The sequence below is a fragment of the Nilaparvata lugens genome, chromosome 3, assembly GCF_014356525.2.
Source record: "Nilaparvata lugens isolate BPH chromosome 3, ASM1435652v1, whole genome shotgun sequence".
NCBI classification, from domain to species: Eukaryota; Metazoa; Arthropoda; class Insecta; order Hemiptera; family Delphacidae; genus Nilaparvata; species Nilaparvata lugens.
Window position 1 is genome coordinate 86,095,824 of NC_052506.1, and position 8,401 is coordinate 86,104,224.

The 8,401-nt window shown below is 34.4% G+C and overlaps 1 long non-coding RNA gene across 1 annotated transcript; it reads right to left on the bottom strand.

Annotated features, from left to right (window-relative positions):
* Positions 1-5,958: 5,958 nt before the first annotated feature.
* On the bottom strand, positions 5,959-8,199 carry LOC120350614. The gene is made up of 3 exons (XR_005570944.1): positions 8,152-8,199; positions 7,088-7,284; positions 5,959-6,267 (listed from the first exon to the last, which is right to left on the bottom strand). It is a non-coding gene; the product is annotated as an uncharacterized LOC120350614 (long non-coding RNA).
* Positions 8,200-8,401: the final 202 nt, after the last annotated feature.

An 8,401-nucleotide genomic window follows, 5' to 3' on the forward strand; every position in this document is an offset into this window, starting at 1 on the left:
AAATCTCAGAAAATCCATGATGTAGGCTAACCATCATGAAAATCATGAAAAATTGAAATTTTTTTTTCTCTCGAAAATCCATGATGTAAATCTCAGAAAATCCATGATGTAGGCTAACCATCATGAAAATCATGAAAAATTGAAATTTTTTATTTTCTCGAAAATCCATGATGTAAATCTCAGAAAATCCATGATGTAGGCTAACCATCATGAAAATCATGAAAAATTGAAATTTTTATTTTCTCGAAAATCCATGATGTAACACCATCATGAAAATCATGAAAAATTGAAATTTTTTATTTTCTCGAAAATCCATGATGTAAATCTCAGAAAATCCATGATGTAGGCTAACCATCATGAAAATCATGAAAAATTGAATTTTTTCTTTTTCTCGAGAATCCATGATGTAACACCATCATGAAATCATGAAAAATTGAAATTTTTCATTTTCTCGAAAATCCATGATGTAATCTCAGAAAATCCATGATGTAGGCTAACCATCATGAAATCATGAAAAATTGAATTTTTTTTTTCTCGAAAATCCATGATGTAAATCTCAGAAAATCCTGATGTAGGCTAACCATCATGAAAATCATGAAAAATTGAAATTTTTTATTTTCTCGAAAATCCATGATGTAAATCTCAGAAAATCCATGATGTAGGCTAACCATCATGAAAATCATGAAAAATTGAATTTTTTTTTTCTCGAAAATCCATGATGTAAATCTCAGAAAATCCATGATGTAGGCTAACCATCATGAAATCATGAAAAATTGAAATTTTTTTTTTCTCGAAAATCCATGATGTAAATCTCAGAAAATCCATGATGTAGGCTAACCATCATGAAAATCATGAAAAATTGAATTTTTTATTTTCTCGAAAATCCATGATGTAGGCTAACCATCATGAAAATCATGAAAAATTGAAATTTTTTATTTTCTCGAAAATCCATGATGTAGCTAACCATCATGAAAATCATGAAAAATTGAAATTTTTTTTATAATCCAAAAAAGCATGATAAATCAAGAGTATACAAAACTCATATAAAAACTAAATGTATTATCTATTAAAATCGTATGTTACGATTTATTTATGAATTCAATTTAAGATAAATACTCCATATATTTGTATAAAAACTTCTTTTATTTAATTTTTTCTATTATAAAGCCGAGGAAGCCCTGATTCCCAAGGCAACCAATTGTATTGAGTCTATTAAATTGAAGGCCAATCAGAGAGTAGCTTACAGAATTATTCTAGGAAGAGGCAAATTTTTCTGAAAACCTCTTTCTTCTGGCTTAAGATCCCAACCCGAGAGGATGCACATGGAGTTTAGGGTTTTTTCTTCTTCCTTTTAAAAATTTTTAATGAATTATTAAGCCAAACCCTTTTTTAAATGTAATGTATGTTTGTTGAATGTTAATTATTTGTGAACTCAGTGCTGTCAAGGAGTTCGTAATTGTAAAGATTCCCATAAAAATAGCTTTAATTCGAAAGAAACTTATAAAAATCTGGATCACGCGTTAGCCCAGCAGTGACGAAAAGGAGCCTACCTAATTAATTATTGGAAATAATTAATTCAATCCACGAGAACATCTAGAACTTCAGTCAGTGAGTGATAAGTCAAACCAAATGAGCTCATTTTTCTACGTTCAGTGGGGGTAATTATTAAAACAAAAAGCGCTATTCCAATTAATTAGAATTAAAATAAAAAGTCACCACGTGTTGAACAATATCACATAGTCCATAAGAACATTTTATAAATTTATTTAATATGTAGGAAGCTTACTTCCATGCACAGCCCGAATTCATATAAATCCCTGAGATCTCATGTTTGAATATTATTTATTAATTATTAAATTTGTTAATTGAACCAAGTACATCATATCAAACTTATAGACCGAACAGGTTTTTATTGTAGAATTTTGTATTGACTGGAAGTCTAAGTACCAGTATTAAAAATAATATATTTATGAATTTGAAACTCACTATTGTGAATGTTAGCAAAGCCTGTGATAATTATTCAGATTTTAGGATAGATTATTTAAGTGAATTATAGAGATATTGAATATTTTATGCATATCTGTTTTATGGGAATATATTTTGTGTTTTATGTCAGCATACAAACTTATAGAATTTTTTATTATATCCCAACTCATCTCGTGTTATAGTTTGAGCTGTTTTGGTACCAACAAATATTTAGCAGCACTTAAAATCATAGAATCAAATAATATTAACCTTATTCAGAGCACTCAATATTTATCATCCTTTGATGATATTCATTCTATCAGCCAGAACAAGTATATTAAGAATTATATTAATAAGGTTCCAGTTATATCATATAAGGATCCAGAGAGCTTCAGAACTGGCGTTGTAAGTTCTAAGGAATTTTGAAAGGGTATATTGGTGAATACTTGTATTCACGACGAGCGTTTTAAGAATCAACTAGAAACAACTATAGTTGGTCCTGATTATTCTCTAGTGGTACATGGTTACTGATAATCAGTCATCAATATTCTTTTAATTTCCTTACTGGTATTCTTCAAGAACTTCATAGAAGCAGCGGTAAGAATTACCAATTACCGATCACTGAACCTTATGGTGATTATTTGTATTTATAAAATTCATGTTTCTACCACTGAGCTAGAGCTGAGGTTTGAACCCAGTAATTTTGCGAGCCGGAAGGCCTTAATTTTTTGTGAATTTATTCGCAAAAGAGGGAATTTAGAGACTGCTCTTATAAATACCAGAAACATTGTATTATCTGTGAAGGAATTACAATCCACAACTTCTCACAATAGCTTCATAACGTGGGACTCTATCATAAGAGAGATAACCCCCCCAGGAGCACAACTTCACAATGTACACTACGTTCAAACAATGATTTCTTATACAAATTAAAATTAAGTTTTCTACATTTAACCGATGACTTTACTCCTTTTGCTACGCATTTATTTACAACCTCGTCATCATTCTCATTACCAACTAAGAAGCTGTAAAGTTTCGATCTAAGACCTATAAATTTAGAGATCGGCCTTGAGCCCGTTTCATCCTTAAACTTACCTACAACTTTATTTCTTTCCATGGAAAAGCAAGGGGTGGGCAGGTGGATAGTTAGAAGTATCGAAAAGGGTCAAATTTTCTCTAATCAACTGATACACATCTTCGACTTTTAGGTTTAGAAGAAAACTGTCGGTGTCGGTCATACAGAGTTCTACGCGGTTCCAGGGTACGATTTTTTGTAATTTGCAATAAAAGAATTTGTACATATGGAATTTACTCAACTCCAGTACACTGAAGCCGGAATAGACAGGTTTGTTCATTTTAAGTTCCAATTTACGAGAGAAAACCGCGATCACGTCCGGACTAATTATTTGCCAGCATTTGCATAACGGATTTGAAATGTACTTGTCTAATCGTTTTTCGTCTGTAATAATTTTAACATTAATGTGTTTCCGAACTGATTGTATAGTCTTACCAAAACAAAGATTGCAACAGGCCTTAAAGAAGGATATTTCAAATTTATTTTTCGCATTCTGTCTATTCCGGATATTGAAGTCAATGTAGCTTTTCAGCCAGGGAGATTGGGAAAAACTAATGACGCGATGTACTTTCAATAATTTCAAACCGAGCTGAAGGTAGAGTTTTAAATTGACATAGTGTACAATGTACTTTTCACGGTTAAAAAGTGTGTTCATGAGTTTTCTGGTCACTCCCTGACCGTTCTCATTTGTCTGATACTCGGACAGCAATTCCCGCGGGGGAGTTAAGTGTAGCGGCGCGAGAGGGAAGCTGGCATGTTTATCGTGTGAATCTTTTGGGTACTCGAGATCGCATTCAATTATGTAACCAGTTCCTGAATTGCTGTCCAAATTCGCAAAATCAAGTTTGGAAATTTCTTCCTCTGTGAGGAATTTGAAATTCCCAAAAGGGAGGGGTCTGCTCATAGCATCCGCGTAAAGAGAATTAGCATCCACGTAAAGGAGATAATTAGACGGTTTTGAGGGATCGTATGTCTCAGGTAGATGTTTATTATTCGCCTCACAATAACGTTTACCGATAAATGAGACCCCGCCTCTCATTCCCGCTTCGAACATGAGATGCATGTCCGGATCTGTAAGTAATTGCAATTCGACTTTAGTGTACTTCAACATGCAATTCCAGGTGAAGTCTGCGAGGGAAAGAAAATGGGTCACATCGAGGCCGTATGAGCTAAAAAGCGTAGACCTCATGGATTCAAAAACTACCGCTAATAGCATTACGTCCAAACATAAATAAAAATCGTGATATTCACCCAGATTTTTCAGCTTGAATGTTGAGAACACTCTTTGCGCATGCTCATATTCTTTGCGAGACAGAGGTGTATCAGTTAAGTCGTTATGAAAACATTCAATGGGAGGGAGCGATGTTTCCGCGAATTTTTCGGGACAGCTCATGTACGAGTAGGGATATACTCCTTTTTTCAACAAGAGCTGTCTGTGTTCGCGAGGTGGATCATGAAACACCGAAAATAATCTTTCGAACTTCTTTTCCATGTCTGTACTTTCTACCAAATTACGCACCAATACTTCCAAGGATTCAGACATAAACTTGTAGGAATCTAGAAATTTAATTTTGCCTACTGAAAGTGTCAAAAATCTCTCTGACGTATTTGCGATGCAGGATATTTCTTTTTTACATTTACCGAGCACTTTCAGAATAAAATGCGAATCAAAACCGGAGAAATTATGGAAATAACACGAAATGTAATCTGGAGTATGCGCTGTTAAATTGCAAGAAACATGTGCTGCACATAGGTAATTACCGGTTTCGTGCACGTGGTGACGGCATTTAATATCGGTTTCTGAGAACAGTTCAGCACAAAGCCCGCAGTTTACTGAATTTTGAAATTCGCGCTCTTCACTTTCGGACAAATGTTGCATCGGAATTTCACGTTTCATATCCTCATACAAAATTTCGCCAAGATCTGTAATTTCCTGAAGAAATTTCTCCATGATTTTTTCGTCTAAACTACTCGATCTATGGAGTACAGGTCCGTAGGCGATTTCTCCGTTTACATCTATAACAACGAAACAATACCCGCAAGGAATATGCCGCGCCGTTTTCTTGGTGTAGCTACGAGTAATTTCATCAGAATCGGAATCATCATCATCATCATTATCAATATTCACAACGTATGTTTCTAAATCCGCGTAAATAGTGTACTTTTTCTTCAACGTCGCGCCTAGTTTCTTGAATTTAATTGTCTCTCCGCGTTTAGGATATGAAACGCGCTGAGATTCAAACTTGGAACAAAGTTCCATATGTTTCATCAAATTTGCTTTCCCGTCTACATTTATAGATTTGTTTGATATGAACCGGTGAAAACAGAAATTGCAAATGTGTACTTGACTCGTGTGTTTTGAAAGGTGGGAGAGAAGACGCGATAGCCCGTTTTTTCCGTTAGCGGTGTTGATTAAACAATAATGTGTTTTTCCTGCATCGCCTTTCAACATTAAAAGATTAATTTGGTGTTTACGCATGCGGAAAATGCTTGTACGGTAGGGAAAAAATTTTTTGTTGTCATATGCGATGACGTGAATTGCAATGTCCGGATTGAGTATTTCGAATTTCTTAATATCGCGTGTCGTCACTGGGAAATTTACACCTCGCATATTGAGTCTGTGAGCAAACTTGCTCAAATACTTTACAGTCAAGTGTGAGTTCCTTGGTTTCTGATGGAAATACGCGAGGACCGACCACAAAAAACATTTTTCGTCAGAAAGATTTTTGACATTTATAATACATTTTTTGTTTTTCAAAAACTGTGGTGTTTGAATGAAACTGGATGTGTATATAGGATTATATTTAATCACGTTCACATCCAGTGATTCAATTTTCTTTAGCACCCATCCAGACCCATGTCTTACGAAATTTTCAAAAGATGAGAGGATTTTTCTCACAGCCAAGAAAAAATGCTCATTAAAATCTTCATAGTTCTCAAGCACGTTTAGCGCTATGTTGGAGTAACTATGTAGATTTATTAGAGATGAAACAGACTCATCAACCTTGTCATCCAGCACCACTAATTTATACAATAAAACGTTAAGCACTATGTACCACTTAACATTTGCATCATACCGTGCCGCATGCTCCCTAATTATCTCGAAAACTCGAGTTTTCGTCCTCTCAAGCACACTCTCAATGTCAATATCCTCGTCCTCAAAACTGATGCGATGGCGAACTGCGCTTGAATTGATCCCACGAAGTCTGCGTTCCCTCGGCATGATACTGAAAAAACAAAAGAATAATGATCAGGATGGCATAGGCAATTAATAGTATGTGTAAAGGAATGTAATTCACAATCAGTTGTGAATTGGCATTCACGATGTTATCACAAGGACAGATAATGTTACATGAAAGATTGAGATTATTAACATTCGATAAAAAATGGACAAAAACTAGTCAGAATTTGTCGGCAGAAAATATGGCGAAAGACGGTTTTGTATTCGCAAGTGAACCGGATATTGTGTGCTGCGTATTTTGTTCAGTTTGTATAGGAGATTGGGAGCAAAATGATGTTGTAGTCAACGAACATGCAAAGTTTAGCCCAAATTGTAGAAGGAAAGGAAATATAACAATTGAAGATGAGAATTACGATAATAATATTCTACGATTATATGAAGAAAGATATTTATCATTTACTAATATGCCAGAAGATTTATCTGTACAAGGAGAGTGGTTTGAAAAACTACCTCCACACCATCTACATTGTTACATTTGCAAACCATTAACTGATAGAGCAGACTATTTTGCAAGAAATGGTTATTTCTTACATAACTATCACTATCTACAATGTGTGTTTTGTAAATATATTATCGTTGAACCATTTGAAAAAGTAATGCATACACCGTTTTGTATATATTATGCTGATGAGTCTAAGACAAAAGACGCTCATCATATAGATGAAGCGAAAAAATCACAAGCATGCAGTATAATGTAGAAGGTTTTTTATCCTCCGAGGACAAACACTGTGCTCGGAGGAGAAAAACTGTGCTCGGAGCACAATTTTCCTCCTCAGAGGATAAAATCGAAGTAAAAATGAACTTACATGTGTTGATGCTGCGTGAATCTCCTCGAGTGTAGAGGTGTAGATAGCGGCCTATGCTACAGGTGTAGATAGCGGTCTATGGTACAGGTGTAGATAGCGGTCTATGGTACAGGTGTAGATAGCGGCCTATGGTATGATCGATTCCTCTCAGGTGTAGATACTGCCTTTGACTCCTCGAGTGTAGAGGTGAGAAAATGCTGTGAAAACAATGAAACCAAACTGTAACCAAATATATATTATATTATAAAGTACAATAAATTATCGCTAGAGTGTGCTTTTCATAATAATAATAAGCTAGAGCAAGCTAATCTGTTAGTAGTGATCTTGTCTTTGCTGATACAACATCAAGCTACTGTACTGAGATGGATCAGTGGAGTCTGAGTTAAAGTCTTCAGATTTGTGCGTTCAATACATTATAGATAGACATTTTAATCAATTAAGTGAATACCATTCTGTTCCTTTAGAAAAAATGAGATATCAATATAAATTAAGTGAACTCTTGGACATGCACCTAGATATATTGGACCAGTTAGCAGAAAAAGGATGGACAAATCTACAATATTTAACTTTTGTGAGAGATTATGAAAAATTAGGAGTTTGGCATAGTGATAACTATAATCATATTTCAGTTTGTGATTTATATGGTACATCATATGATAAATTCTGGGGGAATGGCAATATCCCAGGCACATGTGTGTGTGCAATAATTACACAGTCTATCAATAGAATTAAGAAGGTTATAATAGAAAACAATGCTCATTTAACAAAAGAACAATTAAATAAACTTATCTGGAATTTTTTACGAGATTCTTCAGATGAAACAGGCTTAGAACAAGATTGACAAAGAAAGATCAAAATCAAGTATGTGTGCAATATTGTAAATAAATGAAATGCATCTTTCTGGTTGGTTAAATATTAAAATGTCATATTGATGATAGAAAACACTGTCAAGATAAGATTCATGTTTGAAAAATGAGCTCCTCTTACTTCCTTGTTGAAGGATCTAACATGGAGAACAATATTGTCCTCGGAGAAGAGGAAAATTTAAGTAAAAATGAACTTACATGTGTTGATTTGACGAAATGAAATAATCGGATATGCTCCTCGACTCGGTTCAGGTAGCTCCTCGGCTATGATTTTCTCGATGCAGGTAAGTTTCCCTCACGAGAGCACAACTGCTTATGAGACCGAGTAGTGAGGTGAGAAAATGCTGTGGAAAAACAATGAAACCAAACTGTAACCAAATATATATTATAAAAATCAATTTAGTGTTATTTCACAAAAATATGAGAATGTAACAAAAATTTTTACTTA